The sequence below is a fragment of the Pogona vitticeps genome, chromosome 7, assembly GCF_051106095.1.
Source record: "Pogona vitticeps strain Pit_001003342236 chromosome 7, PviZW2.1, whole genome shotgun sequence".
Classification (NCBI taxonomy): Eukaryota; Metazoa; Chordata; class Lepidosauria; order Squamata; family Agamidae; genus Pogona; species Pogona vitticeps.
In genome coordinates, this window is record NC_135789.1 from 21,162,403 (window position 1) to 21,188,422 (window position 26,020).

General features: G+C 50.1%; 2 long non-coding RNA genes across 2 annotated transcripts; both read left to right on the top strand.

The window, feature by feature from the left end:
* Positions 1–18,426: 18,426 nt before the first annotated feature.
* On the top strand, positions 18,427–19,818 carry LOC140701801 (uncharacterized). Its single transcript, XR_013538000.1, has 3 exons — positions 18,427–18,511; positions 18,736–18,843; positions 19,110–19,818. It is a non-coding gene; the product is annotated as an uncharacterized LOC140701801 (long non-coding RNA).
* Positions 19,819–20,869: 1,051 nt separating this feature from the next.
* Positions 20,870–25,028, top strand: LOC110070596 (uncharacterized). Its single transcript, XR_013538001.1, has 3 exons — positions 20,870–20,985; positions 21,657–21,767; positions 22,860–25,028. It is a non-coding gene; the product is annotated as an uncharacterized LOC110070596 (long non-coding RNA).
* Positions 25,029–26,020: the final 992 nt, after the last annotated feature.

The window sequence follows — 26,020 nt, forward strand, 5'->3', positions numbered from 1 at the left end:
AATGTTCATTCGTCTTTAAAGTGATGAATAAAAATACACTCACCATGAATGTTTCAAAAAGATATTTAGTAATAACAGACATTAAAATCTTTTGCACAATGGATTTTGTTTTGAATTTCTTCAAAGTTTTGAAATTGGGTTATCTTAATTCCTTACAAAATGCATTTAATTTTGTGCTTGATAGGTGCCCTGATTATTTATTTATTTAGCTTGCTTCTTTATTCATTTACTTACATCCCACCTCTCCTCCAACCAATTGAAGACAGCATAGTGGCTTTTCTCCTCGATCCTTTCATCCTCACAACAGCCTTGTACGTAGGTCATGCTAAAGTCAGTGAGTATCATGGCTGTCACTGCCTCCATATCTTCCCCTTCTATTTGCCAGGAAGTGATGGGACAAGTGGCCACGATCTTAGTTTTTTTAGTATTGAGCTTCTCCTTCACCCTCATTAAGCGGTTCTTTCATTAATCCTCACTTTCTGCCATCAGGGTGGTATTGTTTGCAAATCTGAGGTTTTTGATAATTCTTCTGGAAATATTAATTTCGTCTTGGGATTTATCCAGTTCTGCATATAATTTAAATAAGCAGGGGGACAATATACAGCTTTGTCGTACTCCTTTCCCAATTTTGAACCAATCAGTTGTTCCATATCCAGTTCTAACTGTTGCTTCCTGTTCCACGTACAGTTTTCTCAGGAGATAGATAAGGTGGTCACGCACTCCCATTTCTTTAAGAACATGCCATAATTTGCTGTAGTCCACACAGTCAAAGGCTTTTGCGTAGTCAATCAAGCAGAAGTAGAAGTTTTTCTGGAACTCTCTGGCTTTCTCCATAATCCTTCTGAAGCCTTCCTTGGAGGATTTTGAACATAACCGTGCCATGCCAAACTCCCATTTTTGTCCTTTTTCATGTCCATTTTTTCACAAAATGTTCCTTTAATATCTCCGATTTTTTTGAACAGATCCCTTTCTATTATTTTCCTCTATTTCTTTGCATTGTTCATTTAAGAAGGCCCTCTTGTCTCTGCTTGCTATTCTTTGGAAGTCTGCATTCAATTTTCTGTAGCTTTCCCTATCTCCCTTGCATTTTGTTTCCCTTCTCTTCTCTGCTATTTGTAAGGCCTCGCAGGACAGCCTCTTTGCTTTCTTGCATTTCCTTTTCTTTGGGATGGTTTTTGTTGCTTCCTCCTGTACAATGTTACAAGCCTCTATCCAAAGTTCTTCAGGCACTCTGTCCACCAAATCGAGTTCCTTAAAACTGTTCTTCACTTCCATTGTGTATTTATAAGGGATTTGGTTTAGTTTATACCTGACTAGCCCAGTGGTTTTTCCTACTTTCTTCAGTTTAAGCTTGAATTTTGCTATAAGAAGCTGATGATCAGAGCCACAATCAGCTCCAGGTCTTGTTTTTGCTGACTGTATAGAGCTTCTCCATCTTTGGCTGCAGAGAACATAACTGATCTGATTTCGGTATTGCTCATCTGGTGATTTCCATGTGCAGAGTCACCTCTTGAGTTGTTGGAAAAGAGTGTTTGTGATGACCAGCTTGTTCTCTTGACAAAACACTACTAGCCTTTGGCCTGCTTTGTTTTGAATTCCAAGGCCAAACGTCCCTGCACGTCTCGACTCAGGGATATCTCCCCCCACCCCACTTCTCCCCATTTCTGCAGAGCGAAAGGTCCATCACGAAAAAGGAAGGCGAGTGGCTCCCCAGCAACTCCATCTTTCCTCGCCTCAAGCAGGGCTCCATCGGCTCCTCCAGGTGGGGCCTTGGGCAGGGGGGGCCAAGGGGCAGGAGTGGGGTGAGAGGGCATGGGGTGAGAGGGCAGCCACCACCTGTTGGGGCATCTGAGAAGGTGGAGGCAGTGGGTTTCCCAGTGGGTGCACCCTCGGGCCCTGTCTGGGTGGGTTCCCTGCCCAGCGAGGATGGGTGCCCGGTGAGGCTCTGGGCTCTGAGCCCTGCCATTCCGGAGGGGAGGGCTGCGGGGTGCCCTAGAGGCTTGGCCGGGGAGGTTCCCTGCCTTTGACAGTGCCACGGGTGAGGGTGGAGGGGGCACGGATGTGTGTCGGTTTCCCCAGTGGGAATGGGCCGAGTGGGGGGCCCACCCCATGCTGGCAAACTCCACACTCATTGTGGTCCGAGGTCCCACCCCTGGGAACCTAGAATGGGGGGGGAGAATTTGCCACCAAGGGATCCTTTGAGCTCAACCCATCACAATAGGGCTGTTAGTTAGTTCATTGGTTAGTTATCTAGTCATTGTTTTCTGGTAGAACTTGGACTCTTCTTTCTGTCCCCAATGCAGCAGAGCCGATGGAATGGAGCCCTTTGGCAACAGCGGATGAGGAGCCGATGGATTGGGCTCCTTCCTCCTATGTGGAGGAGGAGCCCATGGACTGGACTCCTTATTAACACAGGTGAGGAAGGGGAGGGGGTGGATAGATGACAGACAGACAGACAGACAGACAGGATTATAAGAAGAGAGACAGACAGACAGAAAGATATATCTTTGCAGCTATCCACGGAATCCATCATCTTTGCAGCTCTGTTCTGCACACTAGGAAAACACAGGCAAAATCACAAATTGTAGAGATCGAAGATCACAGATCTAAACCCAGAGATTACACACAGCCGGAATCACGGACCTCTAAAACGACACATTAGAATTCTTTGCAAAATGTGACAGCGCAAGAAGGCAGAGTAACTGGTCGTTGCTCCAATTGGTTGCCCACCCTCGATGGTTCATTATTGGCTTATTTCTATTTGATTGTTTTCAGGTCTCCCTTTACAAGCATCTGTTCGACGCCATGGTGCGAGGATGCCTAGGGCAGGAAAGTTTCGTCTGTCACCTCCAGCTGAGGCCTGAGCAGCCGCTTGGCCCCCAGGTCCGAGAGCAGGCTCTGTGTGTGGGTTTTACCGCGTGCCGTTTCCAAGACCTCCTGGAGCTGGCCTTCCTGAACTTGACTTTCTCCGACCTCCCGCCCATCGACTGGCTGCGGGTGGAGTACGTCCACCAAGAGACCAATGCCTCGCTGGGCACGGAGGCCGTGGCTTATGAGGAGGAGGAGGAGGTGAAAGCCAACCACCGCATCGCCATAAACTGGACCATAAACTGCCGGAGGACAACATCAAGAACGGGACACGCCGCACACTGGGGCGCACGGAACGGGGAAGGTGCCGCTCTTGGGGAGGGAGAGCGCAAGAAAGCGACGGTGCATGCCATCAGCAGGAAAGGGTCGTTACAGTGTTCAGATTAAAACAAATCAAGATGGGTGGAAGATGAATTTTGGAAATCAAATAGTTCCTATCATACCATTGACATCCCCCCAACAGCTTCCCCACACTGAAAGGGATCCCACAGGAGCTTCAGGGGAAACTGAAAACATTTTTTTTCTGAAAAATCCCTGTGACCAATGATAGCAACAAGTTTACATGGTGTAGCTGCTGAAACAAGATTTCAGTTAGAGTTTTGCATTCATTTTTATGCCAAAAAAGCATATGTAAAAGATTTTACTTCCTGCTTAGTATTAACAAATGCAATAAAATAGTTTTATTTCAATGTTTTCATATTCTTACACTATTTGTTTTATAAGGGCTTTGCCATATTTTAATTATTATAATTTATATGATTATTCTTCACAGTTGCAGTCTAACTTAGTTGGAAACACTTAGTTGTGCAAACCTTTTAAACTCACAAAATGCCAATTGTCTGCCCAACCATATTTTGCCACTATGGAGCTACTCAACACAACATATATTTCACAAAACAGTTAAAAAGTAAAATTCTAGAAAACATATTGTAAGTGTATTCAAATATCATGTTTTCATATCAATAGTGGTCAAGCACTCCCATTTCTTTAAGGACTTGCCATACTTTGCTGTGGTCCACACAGTCAAAGGCTTTTGCATAGTCAAGGAAGCAGAAGTAGATGTTTTCTCACTTTAAAAAAAGTCCAAATACGGATTTGTTTTCATTTGGATGAGATGAAAGTGACAGTTTGTTTTGGCAAGACGGGGATCGTGGTTCCGTGTAAGGATGGACAGATCCGGGTTAGAGACTTAACACTTCAGGCTCTCCAGAGGTACCAAAGAAAAGGTAAGGGATGACTTTGGCGGCAACACAGTAGTTGAGTCACCTGGTGCAGCGCTTATGCGCAAGGGGATTGGGTGCATCTCCTCAGCGGTGTATGTACATGTTTTGAAGTGGAACATATTGCAAGCCACTGAGTGGCCTTTTTAGGTAAAGGACATTGCAGCGTAAACTGAGAGATATGATTGGGAAGTTCATAACCCACAGACTGATGTGTTCCAGATGTCTCTAGGAAGTGTTGCCCAACCAGTTTTGACAAGATAAAGGGCTGGAGATTACCTTTACAGTATCTCTTTGAACAAAATTGCCAAATATTTTTTGTGTGGATCTTAAAAATTCCAAGGTTTGATTTACAGCCCTATTTAGCTAAACACCTATATTAATCTAAGTGCACTGGTAGGGTGCGTTGTGCCAGAAAATTCAATGTTGATAGAGATATTTTCTTCGCTAAGCACAGGAAATGTCAGAGTTAAGAACCACACGAAAGATAAAAGACTGGCATTGCTTCAGTCATGTGTCACTTTCCTCAGCATCCTCAAGGACCACAGCTAAAAAAGAGTTAGAGTTGGTTAGGCCACTCCATTGTTTGGCGTCTTCATTCTGGTCCGCCATTCATGGATAGAAAATATTCGATAAAAGCAAAGAAAATTGCAAGTGAGGACGCCAATCAAACAGCAATATGGAAATATCTTCAATAACTGTTTGTCAGGTATTTAATATTAAAAATCTTCCTTTAAACAATCTAGTTGTCTGTACCTCTTTTACTATTCTTATTGCAGTACTGAATGCGTGAATTATTAAACTACCTTTCGGTATATTTTTTGGTATAGTTAAAATGGTCATTAGGACATAGAACCTGTTCTTAATTTATTTGAACCCCACCACTGGAGTGGGGGAAGGTGTTTTTGATCAGAACACCTACTTCCCTACCTCTTATGGAGCGCATATGTGAGTAACGGGACAGTTGGAGAGATCATTTTATGACAGCATTTGTTTAAGACAAGCTACCTTCATAGCAATTTTCGGTGCCCTCAGGACCGGTGAGTTAGTGGCAGGAAGGAAGGCAGACACCTCTCGATTAGCCTTATGGAGACAAGGCATTCGAGTCCAGGATGGCCGCTTAGAATCACTATTGGGGGACCCGAGGCTGATCGAATAGGCAACGGGAAGCCGTTGGTCCTTGGAGCATGGCGGTATTGAGCACCTGCCCCGTTATGGCCATGTAGGCATTAATCGAACCTAGGGGCTAAGAAGTAGGATAATTTCTCCGACACACTGTTCAGTCACCGTGACTAAACATCAGTTTTTTAAAAAACTGACAAAGCTAGAGTTGGACAAGGTTCGGGTTAAGGGCATAGGATTTGGTGACTCACTCTTTTAAGACCGGAGCTGCATCTACAGCAACAGCCCAAGGTATAGCATTGACCAAATTCAATAGCTAGACCTGTGGCCTTCTTTTAGTTCTCGGACGTACCTCTGAACCCTATCTAACATGTAGGCAGAGGACATTTATGTCATTGCAGGTTCGTTGTGTAGGCGGAAGCACATAAGGACCATTGGATATAGTTTGTTTATTGGGCAGAGTACTCTGCTGCCTCATCCCCATGTGGAGTGATCTAGAGCTCTGAGGCCATGCACACATAGCCTGGGCAGGGATGTGTGGCAAGCAGTGGATGCAGCTTGGCACAATGCCGGCATTGGACCAGTCTCCACCAGATGGGCTGGTAATTTACCTTGGAGACAATGATCTGTCTGGATCCTCAGGTAAGCTAGTGATCCTGGACATTCTGCCTTACTGTTTGAATGCCAGGTACCCTGCGATGCGGATTGTGTGGTCCACGATCCTTCCGTGGTTAGCCTGACGAGGCGCCCGGAATGTTGGCGATGTTAACAAGGCCCAGCGGGGCGTTAACACAAGTTTGTAGAGGTGTCTGCAGCCGCGGCCTCAGATTGGTGATTTTCACCATAGGATCCAATTAAGCAACACTGGATTTTTGGAAGCAACAGTGTCCACCTGTCTGAGGCAGGTATGGTCAAATTCCTGGAAGATATTAAAGGGGGCCTGCTTGTTGAGCTCGTGGGGCTCTGTGGCGGGCATAGGACATAGCTAAGCTGGTCCTTATGCTGTGGCGGGCAGTGCGGAAAAACAGGTAGTCTCGGTGTGTCCCGTTTGTAATTCAGGTAAGCCAACAGCGCATCCGACCTCCCGGCTCTCCGGATCGTGCGATTACAGGGCCGGTGCGGGGAAGATGCGCTGGGCCACTTCCGGACCAACAGTCATTAATTAAAGATGTCTTGAGGTCTGGGTGTTTCTTAGTGGCCGGTCGGGTTCCTGCTGTCTTTGAGACCGCTGGAACCTGGGGCCGGGGACTCGCCCAATGGCGGATCAGGGGGGTATTTGGATACCCCCGCCTTCTCCTGTTTCTGCACTACAGCAGGCCCCCTCTATTGCTAATGTTTGAAGATATAGATTGATGTGATTTGATTTAATAAAGTGTGGCCAATATTTAATCCATATCACTGTCTCGCGTCTTTATTCCAGGACTGGGGAGGGGGGGCAAAGGCGAAATGAGATATACAGCTGCACTTTCAAGGTCATAAAGGGGAGTTCATCTGTTGCTGAAGATAATTACGTCGCTCCCAGAACTTAGTAAAAGAGCTGGAAGGACTTTTATATATATATAGACTTCTAGCTATCATTAAGCTCCAATAACTATAAATATTTATAAATATAAATATTTATAAATATTTATATTTATATTTAAAAATATAAAAGAAGTCAGTATTGTATTGTTATAGTTCACACTTATATGATGGTAAAATAATATAAAATACTATTTAAGATAAATATACATGATAGAAAGGAACCTTAGAATTTTTAGATAAGAAGCACATATATTTAAGAATGTTTAGAATATGTTTAGAATATGTTTAGAATACTTTAATGTAATGATAAGTAAGAGATACAATATTCACAAACAAACATAGATAAGTTGTAATTTGTTATATTAATATATGTATAGATTAGGAGGGTTAGAGCGGGCATGGGGAAATATCTGATCTTTTACAGGGAATGTTAAGTTTTCTGGCTCCCTATAGTTCCACATGAGCTGGGGACTTGTTCTCACTGACCATTGTTGGAACCGGGTGAGGGTGAGGGAGCGGGGAAAGGGTGGGAGGGAATTAGGTACAGTAAATTGGGTGACACTGAAAAGAAAATCAGAACGAAGTAGACAATCTTGCTTAGTAAAATATGAATATAGACTGTATACCACAACATATATAAAATCTATATATAAAATCAGTATTCCAGCCATGTTCTTATTTCCTTCTTGACTCAGTAATAAGCATGTCAATCATGCATATAACCCACATGGTAGATTTTTACAGAAGTTACACAGTGGCATCGGATCATGGTATCCTCCTGGGGTGTGTCTCCGAGCTGGGGATCGGTGACTTCACTTTGGCATGGCTCCATTCCTTCTTGGGGGACTGTCCCCAGAGAGTGCAGCTTGGTGAGATGACTTCCACCCCATGGATCCTCAAATTGTGGGGTTCTGCAGGGGTTGATCATCTTGCCAATACTATTTAATATCTATATGAGGCCGCTGGGCAAGGTCAGCTGGAGTTGTGAGGCTCGGTGTCATCAGTACACTGATGCTCTACCTCTCCTTTTCTCCAACTGCAGTGGATGCTGTTCCAACACTTGAATGCTGCTTGCAGCCTGTTCTGGGGTGGATGAGGGCAAATGAAGTGAGGTTGAATCCAGACAAGATGGAAATATTGCACATGTCCCTATCTAGATGTGGAGGCACTCACGACTTTGATTCATGCACTCATAATCTCAAGAATAGACTACTGCATTGCTCTCTACATGAGGCTACCCTTGAGGTTGTTGCAGAGACTACAACTAGTTCAGCAGCCAGATTAATAACTTGGGTGAAGAAATTTCAGCACATCTCCCCCATTCTGGCTGCCTTCACTGGCTACCAGTTCATTTACGCATCGACTTCAAAGTTATGATGATAACATTCAAAGCCCTCAACGGTTTAGGACCTCGGTACCTAGCAGAACACCTGCTCCCAGCCATATCTGTCAGTAATAGGGCAGTTCAGGGCCTTGACACTGAAGGAGGCCCAGAGGGAAAGAACAAGAAGCTGGGCCTTCTTGGCGGTCACCACCCACCTGTGGAACAATCTGCCCGTGGACATACACCTGGCACCCTCGTTGGACGGGTTTAAACGAGCATTGAAAATCTGTCAGGCTTTCCCTGAGCATTAAGTTGCTGATATCTCTGCTTCCCTTTTATTAGCCTTTCTATCATCTTCATACCCATCTGTTTTAATTTATCATACTACTTATTGTATCAGTTGAATGCTTGTATTATTTTATTCTCATTGTATTTTAATATTGTGTACTTTGTCTTGTTGTCGTTAGCCGCCCAGAGTGGCATGCCTGCCAGATGGTGCGGGGTATAAATAAATAAATAAATAAATAAATAAATAAATAAATAAATAAATAAATAAATAAATAAATAAATAAATAAAAGAGGTCTGAGCCATTTGGGTCATTGTACAGGAGGGGAGATGGCCAGCATTAGGAGCATGTGGTCTGATAGGGAGGGGCTTTATCTCAACATTTTGGAGCAAAATGTGCCTCCTTTGTTTGGTTCCTGTGCCACCCCTGAAGATTAGCTTTCCTGGGAGGAGGAGAGCAATTATGGCTTGGCATCAAGATCCCATCCAATCTGCATGGCTCCCTAACTCCCATTCTGTTCTGCTCTACTGGTAATGACTATGGTTTCTGCAGAAAGAACCCTAGAGATCCTCAAAGTTATTTCAGATCCATGATCCGTATTCTAAGGACAACTGGAAACACAGATACACCTTATCTTTTCACTGGCACCACATTCTGGAACTGCTGAATATTTGAAAAGAGAACAATGCAAGAGACACACACATTTTCTGCAATGAGGAAATGCTGCCAACAATGACACTGCTTCAGAGCCTCCAAATCCAACTGGGACCCTGTACAGCAACGGTCAACAGGACCCTCACCTCGCTGGCCTTCTCCTCTCTTCTTCAACGGGGATTCAGCCTTCAAAGGCTACTAGTCTTAGTGAAGTAACATGATTAAGTGAGCCTTTTAAGACAGATTTATGCAAAGAGTCTCTCCTCCAGCAAGTGTCAGATCGGGTCTAACTCTGTAAAAGAGAATATTTCAAAGACGCCACCTCTTATTTAGAACCACTAAATTCTCTGACATTGGTGGCCATATAGGCAGCAGGCCAAATTAGAGCAACATTGATTGATACAACTGCTGATGTTGGCTTTTGTTCCATTTACAAAGCGAGAAAGTGAGGAACTTCCATTCAGCAGGCAAAATTGAAAACGATAAAGGAATAAAGAGGGAGGGGCTTGTGTTTCCCCCCTAAAAATTGATTAGATCCTCCAAAGAAGGCCTTTGGAACAGCTTAAATACATGTATGCTAAGTTTAATGTGAAGCAGCCCATGTGCATTCTGTACTGCCACAGGCTCACTGGGTGTGTCTGGCATTCCGCATGAATGCATCATTGCTTCTGAGACTCTCTGTCCTCAGAGTCAGTGTCCACGTTCAGCAAAATCTCATGGGACAGAGACTTGGCTCCTTCTGCAAGTACACGGTGTGGCATTCTCTGCCTGTGTCCTTTCAATATTGCACATTTGTGTAAGGTATCTCACCTTTATTTCCAGCAGTGGATAATAAACTATTCTGCTGGATAGAACCGTCCATCTTTTCTGTTGTCAAGGGGAAGCTGTTGTATACTGTTGCTGTTTTGAATGCAGGGAAAAAAAATACTGAAATCTGAGCTTCTACCTACTGTGCACAGAATAACACGTTGACAAAACTTTCTGCATCTGTTTATTTATTTTTGGGAGAAAAAAAATGTTGGTAAAGCACAGTAAAAGTCCTAGGGAACTATACTGTTTTAGGAGCAAGTATGTAAAAACAAACTCAATCAAGGGTACTTCTTTGTCTTGGATTTGACCACAGGGCAGAGCAAAGGCACTAACGGGATGAAGGAGGACACCTATGGATGTGCTGAAGTAAGGATGTGTTTAGAAGTATGGGAGAAAAAAACCCCAGGAAAATCAGGGAGAATACGCTGTTCACCTTAGAAATGAATCTTCCTCACATTTCCTGCTGCAAAATCATTGATTAAGCCATCAGAGTCTTCTGGCCAGGAGGGCAACCCTAATTATGGATCAAGGGGTGAGGATGGGGGGGGGGAAGAGAGAAAGAACATAAGGAGCATATAGAAGACCAGGCTCCTCGCAGTGCGCTTTTAAGGAGAAATTTAAGTGGAATATGCCCCTTGCCCTTTCAGCAGTCATAAATGAAGTACACAGATATGAAACATGACAATTATGTAAAATGAATCAAACTATTGTGTTTATAGAGTTGCCATGGGCAGGTGGCCTGTGGCTCCCTGGGGGTGGGTGGGTGGTGGTGGCAGGGGTGACCTCACAATCCCAGAGGTTGACATCCGGTTTTGTGATCCTCAAGGCAAGCTTGGGAGGCCAGCTGGCATTTCTTGCAAGTGCTGTGAGAACCACCGGCTCCTGGAAGAAGGATTTAGATGGTCTATTGGTGAACTCGGCGGTGCCGGGGCGATCCAGTGGGAGACCGAACCTTGGCTGGGGTTGAATCGGAGAGGCTCCGCGGTGGCTAGCATGTTGTGTCCACCGGCCACCAGGATGTCCCACACGCTTCCAGCCAAAGGAAGCGAGGCTGCTCAGGGGGCTTGGTCTGCCCGAGCAAGTGACCAGAGCCCCTCACCCCGGAGAGGAAGTGAGCTATCGCAGCCTTCTCAGAGGGGGAGCGTGGGTGAGGCTCCCTGGAAAACATCGACGGGGGCCTCCTCAGGGAGAGGAAGCGAGCCCTTTCCCAGGAGTGGGGTCCCCCAGAGAGGAGGAAGTGAGGTGATACCATCTCCGAGGGGTCCCAATCCCTCTCCACCTGGCCCCTCTTCACGAAGAGGAAGCGAGCTGTCTCAGGCCTCTTCCTCTGGCCAGCAGCCGAAGGACCTTTCAGGCAACGCATCTCCCCGCCATGGGAGGGAGGACGTCTGCTGCTCTTCAGCCCCCAAAGGGCTCAATTCCCCCCAAGCGCCTCCCCCCGCCGAGGAAGCCAGCTCTCCCAGAGCCTTTGTTCGAGGCCGGGGGGCCAACACGGGCAAGACCTCTCCCCTCAAGGATCAGGGCGCGGAGCTGCTGGGCCCTCTCTTCCTCACCAGAACGCGTCTCCCAGAGAGACCGAAGAAGCCGCCTTACAGCGAGGCGACCTGGACCCACTGCGGCCCCCGGCCTTGGACGCTTGGACAAAATCCGAGGCTTGTCAAGGTGCCCAGGGGATGCCCAGGGGTACCCCTCAGCCCAACGGAGAGGAGCCTCAGCGGGCCTTGCGGAGTCCGGAGATCCTGGCAGCTTTGCCTGGATCCTTGCCTCTCCGCGTCTTGCCAAAGTTTGGGCCTCAGTCTTCTTGGTGGCCTTTACTCCAGGAAGACCCCTCCCTGTTGGCTCCAGGCCACACAGCAAGGCCCAAGACCCTTCCGGATCCCGGCTGGATGGAGAAGCCGTCCAGTCCCCTCCTCAATCCAGAACAGGCAGGGAAGGGCAGGAGTCTGCCAGCTCCCGACCAGCCAGAGAAGTGGGCGATTCCCTGCTCCAGGCTGGACTGAGAAGCTCCTGAGCCAGGCTGCTCCGGGCAGTGCGGATGCCGTATCTGTTGCTCTGGCAGACCCAGAGGGAGCCTTTGGTTCCCCCTTGATGGCATTTCCCCCTCGAGCAAAGACCTGCCCGCCTTGCCAGGATGTTGTCGTGAAGAGCCATCTGCCACCTTGGCACCTCCTGGGCACGGAGAGCAGAGGGCAGAGGAACCCAGGCCCTTGAAGGGGGCCAAAGACCTCTTTAAGCCCCAGACGGGGACGTTGGCAGCCAGGTTTGGTGCTTTTTTTCTGGATGTTTCTGAGGAGATGCAACCGGATATTCTCTGGTGGCTCAAAGAGGAGGAGATCATCGATTTCTCGAAGGAAGACTCAGGAGAAGAAGCAGAGCTGCTCCAGTTCCCCGGTGACTGCCCAGCCCAGGATGACACCTTCCGCCGTGCGGAGCCAGAAGAAGAGACCCAGAAATACAGAAGCCTGGGCTGTGCAGAGGCTGAGATGTTCACCAGCATGGCCGCTGGAACCCTCCCGGATGAGACCCCGGAGGAGAAGGATTGCTAAAACTCAGGCGATCTCCTGATGTCCTCCTCCTGTCCTTGCTAGATCTTGTACGGAAATAAGGACAAATTTCCGCTTAGCATGGTTTGATTTTTTTTAAACCAGCATTGGGCTTCCTATTTTGGGGTGGAACGAACAGGAGCGACTAAATATGGGAGAGACAAATACAGACCCATTCATTCCCCCGGATTTGGGGCTTCGAGAGGCTTAGCTTTCCAAAATCTGGCTTTAAATCCCTGTGTATTCCGGAAACCCGGCTCTGAGTTAGAGTTGCCCCTTCTGCCCCCTCCGGACCCTCCTCTTTGGAGAGGTTCCTTTACCCTACTCGGAGTAGGTCCAGTGTGGCCCTCCTCTACTTGCCGGCAACAGGTTTTCGGCTGCCTGATTTGACTGCCAAGGGGGAGAAAACATTTCATTTCAGTTTGGGGGGTTGATCGGGATTTCCCCAAAACTGGCAAATGTCTTCCTCTTTGAGATGGAAAGAACGTGAGGTTTCCAGTGAAGATTCAAACATGGGGACAGTAAAGAGGCAGATTTTCTCACTCCAAGTCCGGTGGGAACATTTCCTTGGCTGCTTCATTTCCATCTCCCACCTCCCCTCAGCCGCTTGTGGGTCCCACGACTCCATCTTTACCAGCTGGTTCATCCTCTACTCCTCTCGGGCCCCCCTCCCTGTGGCTCTTTCTGCCCTCCACCTGTCACCCGATGGTGCTCCCGGCTCTTTTTGTCACCCAGAACTTGGTTTTATTTCCTCTTCATCCCGATCGAAACTCCACTTCCTTTCCTGAGAGCTGCGTCCTGTGCACAATTTGGGAAGAATGCTCCAGATCTCACCTGCTAATGGGTGCCCGGTGAGGCTCTGGGCTCCCAGCCCCATCGTTCTGGAGGGGAGGGCTGTGGGGTGCCCTAGAGGCTTGGCCGGGGACCTTCCCTGCCTTTGGCAATCCCACGGGTAAGGGTGGAGGGGGCACGCCTGTGTGTCGGTGCCTGAGTGGGTATGGACCACGTGGGGACCCCCACCCCAGGCTGGCAAACCCCACACTCATCGTGCCACCTCATGATCCATAGTCCCAATCCTGAGAGCCTGGAATGGGGGTTAGAATTGGCCCCAGAGGGATCCCATGGGCCCAAACGATCACAATAGGGCGGTCAGTTATCTAGTCAGTTTCCGCTGGTAGAACTTGGACTCTTCTTTCTTGGACAGCTGCCCTCAGTGCTGATGAGCCTATGGACTGGAGCCCATCATCCAGTCCAGAGGAGAAGCCGATGGACTGGAGCCCTTCGTAAGGCAGCACCTGTGTCCAGATGCAGGTGAGGAAGGGGAGGGGGTCGGAGCACTCCTCCCTGTTGGGGGGTAGAGGCCCATTCCACCCCCCAGGCTTCCTGCTGGAGGAAAGAGCACCTCAGCCGGCCCAAAATTTGCCAGACCAGAACCCAAGTTTTGGTTCCTGCTGGTGAGTTTGACAGTTACTCCAAGCCTCTCATGGTCCTTCCCAGTCAAAAGAAGCTAGAAGGCAGCCAGTGAGGTTGTAAAGTCCAACAGCCCTTCTGGACATCACCTGCAGCCACCCTCTTGTAGATTCCCTCTGGTTAGAAAAGGTCTGAAAACGATCTCTTGCTAAAGACTTCATTAGAATGTCTGAGGTCATTTCTGTTGATGGATCATCACGGGATGTTGTAGGTCTTCCTGGAATTGGTCAATTGTGGCCGGGCGGATGGTGGCAAAGGATGATGAGTGTCATAGTCCAGCTGCCAGTGCCCCTACAGGATAGAATTCCTGTGCGGGACCCCCGAGAGCTCCCCTGGCCGAGCGACAGCTCTTCTGCTCCCCAGAGGAGCAGGTCCTGCCAGAATCGACTCAGGGATATCTCCCTGCCACCCCTCTTCTCCCCATTTCTGCAGCAAGAAAGCGCCCATCAAAAGGAAGGCGAGCGGCTCCCCAGCGGCTCAATTCTTCGTCACCTGGAGCCGGGCTCCATTGGCTTCTCCAGGTTGGGCCTTGGGCAGGGGGGTCAGAGGTGGTCTCCCTCCGCTGACACCGTGGGGCGGAAGGGGCAGCCACCGCCCTTCGTGGCGTCAGGGATGGTGGAGGCAGTTCTTTGAAGCAGATTCTTAGGTATAATAGTGCTGAGCAAGAGAGTCACCCTGTTAGAATCTGATCATGCCCAAGTGGTTAATTTTCCCCACCACTACTTTTATTGTGGAAAATGTAATCCTAGAACAAAGGTCTTTCACAGTATGGTCATAGAATAATCCTATAGAAGGCAAAGCAAATTGTATCACAGTGGAATATGCAGTGGAGTGTAAAGTAAATCTCAAACTATTTTGCACATATTATTGAGGCTATTAGTAAAAGTAGACATTTTGAACCAGATAAACCGTGTCTTAGTTATCAGTAGGCATATAAGGCTACATTAAGCGCTTCCTATTCTTTCTGCAACAGGAATTTTGAACAGCAGTTCATGTATTACTTTGTTTTAAAGTATATATAGATGCATGACTGATAGCTTTCCATTTCATATTAAGTGACAGGGAAATAATGGTTGAACCAAATATTATGTAAACATATTTCTGTTGCTTTGTTTCTTATGAATTGTTTTGTTACCAAAAATGAAACAAATCCGAACTCTCCTGATAAAGAGGACTTGACAAGATACTGTAGCTGTTCTTCACGTATCACCTGTTTGCAGTAACAGATAGAATCAATAAAATCACACCCAAACGTTTATGAATTGGAGCATGTTGCTAATCCAAGCAGCATTTGTTGGTTCGAAACATCATGTTCGCTAAAAGTCAGAGTGGACCTGTAAGGGCATGTGGTATGATTGCAGTCCCTTAAAAGTGATTTCTGTTAAGTAAAAACACTCCCATATAGAATGGCACAAGAATTAACCATACTTCGGTCACTTCTGTGTTGGAAGCACTATTTGCATCCTCAATATGGAAATAGCTTCAATAACTGTCAGGTATTTAATATTAAAAATCTTCCTTTAAACATAATCTAGTTGTCTGTACCTCTTTTACTGTTCTTATTGCAGTACTGAATGCGTGAATTATTAAACTACCTTTTGGTATAGTTAAAATGGTCATTGGGACATAGAACCTGCTGTTAATTTATTTGAATCCCACCACTGGAAACACTGCCTGCGGTGGAGGAGGTTGGGGCGGTGCGGGTGGCGGCCCTGACAAAAGACCCCTTCGTCCTCTTCACCAAGTCGCGAGGGGCTGCGGGGAGACCCTCTTTCCTTTTTCGGGCATCAACAGGAAAAAGTTGCCATCACTGGAGAGCTTGTGAAGAAGTTCGATTGTGAGGGCTGGCGTTTCGCTCCTTCCGAGGCAGCGGGGGGGGGGCTGTGATACAGGCGGGAGGAAAGCTTTCCGTTCCCTCCTCGAGTTTGCTTAAGCCTTAATTGTTTAGTTACAGCTACAGATTTAATTTCTATTTCATTTAACCTGTGGATTGTTTTCTGCACCTGCCCGCCACAGCGAGGCTAGGAGCTTTTTTCTATCTGATTAATGGGTTTGCCTCATTTTGTCTACTTCTATTATAGGCTTGCTTACTTTTAAGTTTTACTTTCCATTAATTCTGGTTGACTTCTTAAATTTTGAGGTGTGTATTTTCACGGAGCACCATTTTTCTCTTTCGCACCCTTTTCTCTTGCCCGCCAGTTTATTTTAACGTTTGACTGCTGTTGCAAGTCCTTGAAGCCCAAATAGTTAAAAGCAATAGTTTAAAGATAATAGTATTAATTCTGGTTTACATAATACATTTGGCTAGAGGTTGTTGGATAAGGAAGAAATAGGATCATTTTTTGGCAGCTTATTGCCTAGAATAAATTCAATTCCTGTCTAGCTATAATCATTATTATTTGGTATATTGGGTTGTCAATTATTTTATATTATTTCATTGTTAATTGGATAAGTTAGGATAGTAATATAGTAAGTGGAGGCAATGGGTCTCCCAGCGGGTGCATCCTTGGGCCCTGCCTCGGGGGGTTCCCTGCCCAGCCAGGATGGGTGCCCGGTGAGGCTCTGGGCCCCCAGCCCTGTCATTCTGGAGGGGAGTCAGAGGCCCATTCTTGGGGGGCAGAGGCCCATTCCATCACGCACACCCAGCCTCCTGCTGGAGGAAAGAGCACAATCGGTGCCGCCCTCAAGCCCAGTGAACCACCAGAGGAACGGCCTCCTGGAAAGCCAGCCTCCGGTCCTCCTGCTGATGAGGATCTGCCCGATCTATAGGCACCGGGGGCCCTTTTTCCAACATCTCCATCTCTGATAAGTAAGGGTGGTCTGCACATACTCAGGAGAGGAGGAGCATGTGCATCCTGCTCCTGCCCCTGATCCTGCTCCTCTTCCGTCTCCTCTCCCTGCTCCTGGCCTTCTTTTGCTGACGCCTCCTCCTCCTCTTTTCGGTGGCAACTTGGGGACAGCCCTTCACCGCCATGCCCCGATCCCTCCTGCCCCATCCTCTCCTGTCCGCATGACTAAGAGACGAAAGAGCAAAGAAGAAGGGAGGCCATCCCCCCCCCCCGTAATCCTCCTCCAGACCCACGCCATGTAAGGTCAGCTGGTGGGTCTCTCCCGGGAGGCCTGCAGCTGGGGTGGAGGGGCAGCGGGGGGTTGGGGGGACGCCCCCTAACTGCCCTCCGGGAAGGAAGAGGGTGGCTGTGTAATGTGAAGGGCAGACAGTGGTGAAGGACGATGGGCGTTGTAGTCCAGCTGCCAGTGCCCCTGCAGGATAGAATTTCTGTGCCCCCCCCGAGAGCTCTCCTGGCCGAGTGCCCCCCCCACTTTTCCCCGTTTCTGCAGAGTGAATGCGCCATCACGAAAAAGGAAAGCGAGCGGGTCCGCGGTGGTTCCATCCTTCGGCTCCTCGAGGCAGGCTCCTCCGGCTCCTCCAGGTGGGGCCTTGGGCAGGAGGGCCAGGGGTCGGGGATGGTCTCCCTCCACCTGGGCCGTGGGGCAGGAGGGCAGCCACCGCCCTTTGGGGGGGCATCTGAGAAGGTGGAGGCAGTGGGTCTCCCAGTGGGTGCATCCTCCGGCCCTGCTCCCCAGAGAAGGAGGGCCTGCAAGTCTTGACTCAGGGATATCTCCCCCCCACCCCACTTCTCCCCATTTCTGCAGAGCGAAAGGGCCATCCAGAAAGAGGAAGGCAAACGGGTCCCCGGTGGCTCCATCCATCGGCTCCTCGAGGCAGGCTCCTCCGGCTCCTCCAGGTGGGGCCTTGGGCAGGAGGGCCAGGGGTCGGGGATGGTCTCCCTCCACCTGGGCCGTGGGGCAGGAGGGCAGCCACCGCCCTTTGGGGGGGCATCTGAGAAGGTGGAGGCAGTGGGTCTCCCAGTGGGTGCATCCTCCGGCCCTGCTCCCCAGAGAAGGAGGGCCTGCAAGTCTTGACTCAGGGATATCTCCCCCCCACCCCACTTCTCCCCATTTCTGCAGAGCGAAAGGGCCATCCAGAAAGAGGAAGGCAAACGGGTCCCCGGTGGCTCCATCCATCGGCTCCTCGAGGCAGGCTCCTCCGGCTCCTCCAGGTGGGGCCTTGGGCAGGAGGGCCAGGGGTCGGGGATGGTCTCCCTCCACCTGGGCCGTGGGGCAGGAGGGCAGCCACCGCCCTTTGGGGGGGCATCTGAGAAGGTGGAGGCAGTGGGTCTCCCAGTGGGTGCATCCTCCGGCCCTGCTCCCCAGAGAAGGAGGGCCTGCAAGTCTTGACTCAGGGATATCTCCCCCCCACCCCACTTCTCCCCATTTCTGCAGGGTGAATGCGCCAGTGCGCAAAAGGAAAGCCAACGGGTCCCCAGTGGTTCCATCCTTCGGCTCCTGAAGGCAGGCTCCATCGGCTCCTCCAGGTGGGGCCTTGCGCAGGGGGGCCAAGGGGCAGGAGTGGTCTTCCTCCACCCGGTCCATGGGGTGGATGGATACTACCGCCCTTTGGGGGGCGTCTGAGAAGGTGGAGGCAGTGGGTCTCCCAGTGGGTGCATCCTCCAGCCCTGCTCCCCAGAGAAGGAGGGCCTGCAAGTCTTGACTCAGGGATATCTCCCCCCCACCCCACTTCTCCCCATTTCTGCAGGGTGAATGCACCAGTGCGCAAAAGGAAAGCCAACTGGTCCACGGTGGTTCCATCCTTCGGCTCCTCAAGGCAGGCTCCATCGGCTCCTCCAGGTGGGGCCTTGGGCAGGGGGGCCAGGGGTCGGGGTGGTCTCCCTCCACCCGGTCCATGGGGTGGGAGGGCAGCCACCGCTCTTCAGGGGGCATCGGAGAAGGTGGAAGCAGTGGGATCCTTTGGGCTCAACCCATCGTGATAGGGCTGTTGGTTAGTTAGTTCATTAGTTAGTTATCTAGTCAGTTTCTGCGGGTAGAACTTGGACTTTTCTTTCTGCCCCCAGTGCAGCAGAGCCAATGGAATGGAGCCCGTATCCCGTAAAGGAGCCGATGGATTGGGCCCCTTCGGATGCAGAGGAGGAGCCCATGGAGTGGAGCTGCTCATTATGCAGGTGAGGAAGGGGAAGGCGTGATTTTCAGGGAAACAGGGTATTTGCATATTTACTGTTTTTGGTTTTTAAAACTTGTCTTTTTTGGTGATATGGGCTGCCTTGCTCCCTTATTAAGGAGAAACACAAAGTAAAAAAGACAGACAGACAGATCTACAAATGGCTCTATCCATTTGGACTATCGGTTATGATGGGAAATAAACGGAGAACAGCAACAAATATAGAGGGACTGCAGCGTCTTTTTGAGGATTTAAATATTCCCTTTCCAGGAGAGCAGACTACGGATGAACAGCGAAATGAAGCAGAGCTCATAGAAAAAATGCAGCTGCGGTGGAAGAGAAGGTCTCAGCTGCTGGACGGACGAAAGGAGGATCGCACTGCCTTGCTCGCTTTTTTGCTGCATCAGCTCTTGTCAGAGGGGGAGAAACATCCGCTCCCTCCTTGGGTTACATCGTATATTTGTCATTCTTCTCAGTTAAATTACTGTTAGTTGGCTAGCAGCAGGAAGAGCTCTGTGGGGAAGGTCACCCTGCAGGAGTGCCGGAGGTGGTTGGTTCAAGTCCCTGCTGGGGAGCAACCCTTTTATTACTGTTTAAATAAGTTGTTATTGTTGTTGTTTTTCTATCGCCAAATGCTTTTTTTTTTAAACTGAATACGTTTATTGATTTAAGCAGCAGCGGCGACGGGGTTTTGTTTGTTTAAATAGTTTAAAACTAATATAATTAAGAGAAGGTGAGGAGGTGTTCATAGCAGATAGTTGGAGCCTTGAGGTTTTAAAAGTTCATTTAAAAAGGAATAAGGTGTAGGGTTTTTTTAAAAAATCACATCCGATGCGGTGCGGGGCTTCGTTTTGGCCTTAGTCATTTAAATACTACAAAGGAAGCGTGTTTAGAGTTGGTTTGGAGTTATTATTTACCTGGGAATTGCTTAGAGTTGGAATTTTGAATTTATTTATTTATTTTTGGTGCTGCTCTGCAGACCGGTAACTGGGCGCCACTTTACTTACGGATTTTTGGGCCTTTCACCCCCCCCCTGCCATTTTGAGTTACTAGCTTATAACCTAACAGGAAGGAAACCTTTGATAAAAAAAACATTATTCATATTATTTAACATTCATTGCAGGATAGAATCAATCATAGAATAAAGAAGAGGGGTAATATTAGTTATAGTTATACGGGTAAATTCACTGTAGGTGCAAATAGGAAAGGAAGAGGGTGGCTGTGTAATGCGAAGGGCAGACAGTGGCAAAGGACGATGGGCATCGTAGTCCAGATGCCAGTGCCCCTGCAGGATAGAATTCCTGTGTGGGAACCCCGAGAGCTCCCCTGGCAGAGCGTGGGCTCTTCTGCTCCCCAGAGGAGGAGCTCCTGCTGGAATCGACCCAGGGATATTTCCCCCCACCCCACTTCTCCCCATTTCTGCAGGGAGAATGCGCCACCGCGCAAGAGGAAAGCGAGCGACTCCCCAGCGGCTGCATTCTTCGTGGCCTCGAACTGGGCTCGATTGACTCCTCCAGGTGGGGCCTTGGGCAGGGGGGGCCAGGGGCCAGGGGGGGCCTGCCTCCACCCACGCCATGGGGCAGAAGGGGCAGCCACCGCCCTTTGTGGCGTCAAGGATGGTGGAAACAATGGGTCTCCCAGCGGGTGCATCCTTGGGCCCTGCCTCAGGGGGCTCCCAGCCCAGCCAGGATGGGCGCCCGGTGAGGCTCTGGGCCCCCAGCTCCGTCATTCTGGAGGGGAGGGCTATGGGGCACCCTAGAGGCTTGGCCAGGGAGCTTCCCTGCCTTTGGCAGTCCCACGGGTGAGGGTGGAGGGGGCATGCATGTGTGTCGGTGCCCGAGTGGGAATGGGCGAAGTGGGGACCCCCACCCCAGGCTGGCAAACCCCACACTCATTGTGCCACCACGTGATCCAGGGTCCCAATCCTGGGAGCCTGGAATGGGGGGGGTAGAATTGCCCTCGAGGGATCCCATGGGCCCAAATAATCGCAATAGGGCTGTCAGTTATCTAGTCAGATTCCGCTGGTAGAACTTGGACTCTTCTTTCTTGTGCAGCTGTCCTCCAATACAGATGAGGAGGCAATGGATTGGGCCCCTTCGATCTATGCGGAGGAGGAGCCCATGGACTGGAGTCCTTTATAACGCAGGTGAGGAAGGGGAGGGCATCGGAGCGCTCCTCCCTGTTGGGGGGCAGAGGCCCATTCCATCACACACACCCAGCCTCCTGCTGGAGGAAAGAGCAGGATTGGTGCCGCCCTCCATCCCAGGGAACCACCAGAGAAAGGGCGTCCTGGAAAGAGTCTCCGGTCCTCCTGCTGATGAGCACCTGCCCGATCTATGGGCACCGGGAGCCCTTTTTCCAACATCTCCATCTCTGATAAGTAACGGCGCTCTGCACATGCTCAGGAGAGGAGGAGCATGTGCGTCCTGCTCCTGCCCCTGATCCTGCTTCTCTTCTGTCCCTCTCCCTGCTCCTGGCCCTCTCTTGCCTCCTGTTCCTCCTCCTCCTCTTTCGGGTGGCGACTTGAGGACAGCCCTTCACCACCATGCCAGGCTGGCAGGTGGCGGCGCCCCCAACAAAACTGCTTTACTCAGTGGCAGGACTTGACTGCAGGGGCCACAGGCTCCTGGCACGGCGGATCCTGGTCCCGGTGGGAGCGTCCCTTGCCTTGGCTGGGTCACTCCTGCTCTCTGCCACGGTGGCCGGGCTGGGGCCATGGAGCGTGGCCCTATCGGTGGGCGTGGCTGCTGGTACCTGGGTGAGCATCGGTGCCGCCCTCGGTCACGATGAGCCACCGCCGTGCCCATTGGTCCACAGGCTCCACCAGAGGAATGGCCTCCTGGAAAGCCAGCCTCGGGTCCTCCTGCCGATGAGGACCTGCCCGATTTGTGGGCACCGGGGGCCCTTTTTCCAACATCTCCATCTCTGGTAAGTAAGGGAGCTCTGCACATGCTCAGGAGAGGAGGAGCATGTGCGTCCTGCTCCTGCCCATGCTCCTGCTCCTCTTCCGTCTCCTCTCCCTGCTCCTGGCCCTCTTTTGCCTCCGCCTCCTCCTCCTCCTCTTTTGGGTGGCGACTTGGGGACAGCCTTTCACCACCATGCCAGGCTAGCAGGGGGTGGCGCCCCCTATACCACTACCCTATTTGGTACCAGGACCGCCCTGCAGGGGCCACCGGCTCCTGGGGCAGCGGATCCTGATGCCCTTGGGAGCGTCCCTCGCCTTGGCCGGGACACTCCTACCCGGCCATGGTGGCCGGGCTGGGGCCGTGGAGCGTGGCCCTATTGGTGGCCGTGGCTGCTGGCGCCTGGGTGGCGATTGGTGCCGCCCTCGAGCCCAGTGAACCCTCGACGCGCCAATTGGGCCACCGGCTCCGCCTGCGGAACGAACTTCCGGAACACCAGCCGCAGGTCCACGCAATGAACATAGGAGAGGAGGAGGGGAGGGCAGATACCCAGTCCCACCCCTTGCTGCTCCCTAGCCTGCCCCTCACCCAGTGCCCCTCCTGCCATGGGTGCCCCCCTCCTTTCAAGGCTGGGGCAGATCCAGCCTGAACCCTTCCCTCTTTTCCAAGTGGAAACATTTCCAAGGGGTTGGGTGGGGTGTGCTGGCTTTGGGGGGGCAGTTCTCCTGTCATGGGTGCCTCCCCCAAACTCTCTCTGGCCTTTGTCCCCCCCGCCTCCAATCCCTCTTTCCCCCCCAACCCAGCATCCGTTTGGCCCTCTGGGGCGAGTGGGGCTGGAGAGGCAGGACGTTCAGGGGACCCCCACCTTCCTCTCCTCCCCCGGGGAGCCCATCCCTCTTCCGCAATCTTTAGGGATGGTGGGGTTTCGAAGGGGAGAAAAAGCCCCCCAAAAAAGGTTCGCTCCTTTGGCCTTCATTCGTTCCCCAAGGCTCTCTGGGCTGGAGCCCTTCAGACCGAGGGGCTGGGGGGGACAGGGGGCCCTGGGTGCGGGGGGATGACGGGACCCTCCTGCTTTATTTGCCCTCTTGATCACAGAGGGTCTTGTTTTCTCGCACAGGTTGCAGCGTCATCTGGAGGAGCCTCCTCGTCCTCTTGCATCCCCATGCCCCCCATCCCTCCTGCCCCTCTCTTTCCTCCCTCTGCACCTCCGGCCCCGATCCATTCTGCCCATGTCTTCCATGCCTCGATTCCTCCTGCTCCTGCCTCTCAGGCCCCGATCCCTCCTGCCCCTGCCTCTTGTGCTTCCGGGACAAAGCGAAGCAAGGGCAAGGAAGAAGGGAGCGCCCGCCCCCCCGTGACCCTCCTCCAGACCCAGGCCAGGGAAGGGCAGGCAAGAAACAACAGCCTGGGCAGTGTCCTGAAGTTGCATCAAAAAAACCAAACTGGCGAGGAGCCATATAGATGCATGGAATGTGGAAAGTGCTTCATTCGGAGTGGTAGCCTTACTTCGCATGACCCTCCTCCAGACCCAGGCCAGGGAGAGACAGCCGGTAGGTCTCCCAGGAGGCCTCTAGCCAGGGTGGAGGGGCAGCGCGGGGGGTTGGGGCACGCCCCATTGCAGCTCTCCGGGAAGGAAGAGGGTGGCAGTGTCATGCCAAGGTCAGCCCCTTGGGTCTAGGCAGATAGTGGTGGAGGACACTGCCAGTGGCCCAACAACAATTCTGACTGCTGCAAGAACTCTTTTTGCTAAACACTGGAAAGACCCGGAGAATCTATCTCAAGAGGAGTGAATATCAAAAATCCTGGATAGGGTGGAAATGGATAAACTATCAGAATGGCTAGACTCAACAAGAAAGACAAAATATTAAGATGGTTGGCATAAATTCTATCATTGGCTTAGAAACAGAATGCAAATTAATATTTGATATTATTATAAATTAGTTACACTGGAAACATATGTATCTTTGAAAATGTAATAGATAAGAATGAATATTGTAAAATCTTTATGATGATTTAAGAATGAATACTGTAAAATCTTTATGATGATTTAAGAATATTGTAAAATCTTTATGATGATTTAAGAATGAATATTGTAAAATCTTTATGATTTACAACCCCTGTTCAATCCCATGTCCTCTGTCCCCAATCCCTACACCTAACTTATATATATATAAAGATTTCCCTATCTATTTCCTTGTTAATAAGTAGTTTACATTTTATAGGCAAATGTAACTCAGACGGCAAAATAAAGCATCATTATTTACTTGTTCAAAATTCTGCCGCCTTCTTCATTCTCTGGGTACTGAAAGCAAATTGGTCGTGTGGTGGTTCTGTTCCCAGCTGTGTTTTTCCAACAATACTTCCACTTTTAGGCACCCCTCTGAGGTACATTTTAGAAGGACTTCTACATATTAGGGGAACACTTCTGCATCCCACTCAAATTATATCTGTTTTTTCCTGCCACCTATTTCTATTAAAAATCCAGAACTGGCCCAGGTCATGCTCTTTTCCAGTTCCTTCCTGGCTACCCTTCCGAGCCTCCGTCTTCTTCCGATTTCCAGGCTGCAGCCGCTTCCCTGTGGATGGAAGGTCGGCAAGATCTGAGACCCTTGGAGATGCTTTGTTGTCCCCATGAAATTTCCAGTAAGGGAGATGATAAACTGTACGTACTGCCAGGCACCAAGGGCATACCTGCGAGAAGGACCACACAGCCAGGCTGGTGACGGGATGATGGGATTCGTCATCCAACAGGGCCGCTTTCCCCATCGCTGCCTCTGAGAGGCTGTCTCGTTCAAAATTCATTGTAAAGCTTTGTTTGGCTGAAAGCCAATGCTTTCCATGGACAAAGGAAGGCTTAGCAAACATTGGATACTGACGATTTTAAGGATGCTGCCCATGTCAACAGGACCCCCCCCCAGACTATCCTTTAGGTGCATCATCCTTTTTTCTTTGATCTGCTACTGACCTCTGGTGATCACACCAGGAAATTCCACACCAGCTTCCCTTCCCTTGATTGTATATAATATTAATATAAAAAACAATATATGGGTAATCTATCTTATTACTTTATACTGTTTTAACTGTCTTGAAATGTTTTAATTGCTTCCTCTTAATTTAAATATTATATGTATGTATTTTAATGGGTCGGAGACTGCAAAATAAAGATTGACTCGCTTTGTGATGGACGACTCTTTCACCACCAATTTCAAAGCAGACTGTATGGATATTTAAGGTTTGTACATGTTCCTCTCCCCCAGTTCCTCCTCCGTGGCTGAGCAGGGATTAAAACCCAAGTCTCCTGAGAGTCCATTACTCTACCCTCTACACCACACGGGGAGCCACATAGTAAATAGAGAAGGCAGCCCTCTTTGGATGGCCACGTATTGCATGCAGGTTGTGGGGTTCACTTGTTGTGCTTCACCCGGAGTTCTGTGAATTTGGCTGGTATATAAATTAAACAAATAACAGCAGTTTAAAATCTTGACCAGAATCCCATCGGTCATTTTCACTGCCTTTACTGTAAAACCATAGCAGCAAATGTCTGGATAGCTCAGTGGCGTAGGCATCTGGCTGCAGAACTAGAGGTTGGGAGTTCAATTCCCCCGCTGGGCTTTCCTTGGCAGGGGCTGGACTGGATGACCCCACAGGGTCCCTTCCAGCTCTGCAGGTCTAAGATGAGGATGACGGTTACGAGTTCATGGTGCCTATTTTCCTCTTGGCACTGGAGTTGTGTGTCTTGGTGTGTAGAAAGCAACACGGGTGGGTGTGTGTGTGTGACTTGTGAACGAAGGGTAAACTTCAGAAATACCCGGGATGTGAATCCCTGAATCCAGCCTGTCCGGAATCCGGCCGCCTTCTTCTCCTCTTTAGGGCCTCTCCTCTCTCTTTCAATGTCAAGCAACTCAGCCATGAAAGAGAAACGCCCCGTGGCCCTTCTGGCAGATGATCTCTTAACGTTAGGAGGGGGGGTGCTGTGGAGCCAGGTGGGAGGGGTGCTTGTTTCCTGCCTCTGGTGGCAGGAGAGCGTGGGCCACCCTCGTGAAGAGCTCGCCTGGCAGCTCGGAGCGCCGGGAAGGAGGTTGCTCTTTTCTGGACACTCTCCGGACAACCTGCTTCTCAATCCAGAGCCCTCTCGAGCTGACCCTCTTGGGGGGGGGGGAGGACAGATCCCATCTGCCTGGTTGTATTTTGGGCTTTGCCCTGACGGCTTGATGGGAGGCAGGTCTATCTGCAGGGCTTGAGTGTCTTCACTCCTTCCTTAGCTGGTCGGGGGAGTGC